Source organism: Frankliniella occidentalis, unplaced genomic scaffold (assembly GCF_000697945.3).
Source record: "Frankliniella occidentalis isolate FOCC.00 unplaced genomic scaffold, Focc_3.1 Scaffold10, whole genome shotgun sequence".
In the NCBI taxonomy this organism is placed as follows: Eukaryota; Metazoa; Arthropoda; class Insecta; order Thysanoptera; family Thripidae; genus Frankliniella; species Frankliniella occidentalis.
This window is the reverse complement of record NW_026267140.1, coordinates 7167-9352: the sequence shown is the minus strand read 5'-3', so window position 1 is coordinate 9352 and position 2186 is coordinate 7167. Positions and strand designations below refer to the sequence as shown.

Here is a 2186-nt window from a genome sequence, read left to right as displayed (position 1 = left end):
AGAGAGAGAGAGAGAGAGAGAGAGAGAGAGAGAACGAGAGGGAGAGAGGGGGGAGAAGCCTGTGTGGTGCAACAACGCCCGCCGCATGTCTTGGGGGAACAATGCAGAAAATCGGTGCATGATGAGAGCGGGCGCCCGACCCCGCTGCCTGGCCCAACCCCCAACGCCCCCGCCTGTCCTCCCCTCGTCGCGCCATCCGTGCCGCGCACTTGTATCTGCTTTCTCTCGTCGTCTTTATGACTCTGGGGATTTGACCCACCACTGCCGCCCCTTCCCCGCTCCCCTTCCCCGCCCCCGTGCTGGTGTATCCCCCGCCGCCGCGCCGTGTTTTGGCCCGGGGCTTAATTCTTGCGGGCAGCGGAGCGTTTCCTCCGGGCGCGCCGCGGAACATGAAGATCACTTACGCCTCACTGGCGCTCGTGCGGCCGACCGCTCCCCCTACCCCCAACCCACTCCCCACCGCGCGCGTTTTTAGTCGTTATTCGCCCTCCCCCCCTCTTTTCCACCCCCACCCCTTGCCGCCACTTTATCGCTCGGGGATTTTGTCGCATAAAAAGGACGCGACTTTAATGTTGTATTGTGTTTCTGCAGTCCGCCCGGCAGAAAAAAAGACTGCCGTTATAAGGAGAAAGGGGAGGGGGATGGGGGCGAGGACGGCCTTGTTTTGTAACCGAATATGTAGTGCGCTGCCGGTGAGTCCGCGCCGTGAATAGTGATGGGCGCGCGAGCAGAGCAGGGCTCGTGGGCTCGCCGCGCGCGCGCGCTCCAAACATATCGCGCGCCACTCGTTTTTTCGTCACATAACTCGCGGCCGCGTTGCTGGCACGGCGGGATATCGTGCAAAGCACACATGCGGCCCGGCCCGTGGGTGCGCGGGCACGTCCGTACGTGTGTGTGTGTGTGCGCGCGCGCGCTCACGATAGCCATACTTGTTTGTCGTTTCAGTGGGACAGGTCGGGGGCGTGCCGGTGGCGGCCGCCATGCAGTGTAGGGCCGACGCTACACGAGCCACGGCAGGGCGGCAGCCCCCCCTCACAATGTCCGGCGATAAATTGAGCCGGCCGCCAATTTGTGCTGATCTCTGACCCCCTCCCCGTGCGACGTGCCGCCCTTCCGGCCACACATATATTTTGACGGCGGTTTCCGCCGCCGTCCTCCCGCCACCCGGGCTGGAGCCGGAGCGAGCGCTCTATGGAGCGTGCTCGCTCCTCCGGGCGCCCCCCGCCGCTGCGCCACGCCAACCCCCGCGCGCCTTCCTGTTTCCGCCTTCGACTTAATCATATTATCACATACTATACTTTGATATAGTAAATTCTTTTCCGCCGGTAAGACCCCCTTAAATCCGCACGTTCGTTTTATTTTAGATTATGTACATTTAATCCTGCCTCCTTCTTCAGCGCCCTGACCCGGTCGAGTGAAATCGGACTCGTTTGGACGGTTTGCCATCCTATCGTAAACCGACGACAAACGAGCCAACCTTTCCGTTTCCTCCCACAGCCACCCGCCCCCACCCGCCCCTCGCCTTTGCGCCCAGTAGCGGTGAAATTAATCCGGGATTCATTCCCGTCTTGTTGTTTACCTTGAAACGGGAGAAGGAGCGAGAGAGACGGGCGCAGAGATGTTCGGATGCTGAGTTTGTTTTTCCTTTCTTGTTTCAGGTAAGTGGTGTGTTTTGGGCCGCATCCTCTTTGCGAGCCGCTCCGCTCTGCCGCGCGGTTCGCCGCGTTGCTGTTGTTGGTAAATATTGGACGACGCTTATGAGGACGACTCGTCGCTATATTCGCCTCTGCGAGCCAGACCTTAACGTTCCGACGGCCCCCGCTCTCCAGTCGGGACCATACTGCGGCCACCGGCTTTGAGAAAAGAGGGGGACCACCCACGCATTGCGAGAAGACTTCACTAAAGGTAACGAGTGTAGCTTTTTAGTGATACAACAGTCAGTTATCGGATAGACCATTCCGGTAAACCGAAAAGAAAGAAGAAGAGACGGAAGAAGCAAAGCGTTCTATGAAAAATGTACGGTGCGATTTGGGTACGCTTGAACGTAATCCATCGTAAACTAGATATTCTGCGTCGCCTGAGAGTGAGAACTATTGTCATTAACTCTCAGACGAATTTAGACATCAGACAAGTCACGTTTAACCGTTTGAGACGACCGTGGAACCGACGCACCACCGTATATTTCT

The 2186-nt window shown here is 58.4% G+C and overlaps 1 protein-coding gene across 1 annotated transcript in view; it reads left to right on the top strand.

Annotated features, from left to right (window-relative positions):
* LOC113211895 (ubiquitin carboxyl-terminal hydrolase puf) overlaps positions 1 to 1894 on the top strand; it is a 129283-nt gene extending 127389 nt beyond the window's left edge. Inside the window, exon 46 of the transcript XR_008012325.1 lies at positions 1659 to 1894. The gene's annotated coding sequence lies outside the window, so the exon portion shown is untranslated. The remainder of the gene's footprint in view (positions 1 to 1658) is intronic.
* Positions 1895 to 2186: the final 292 nt, after the last annotated feature.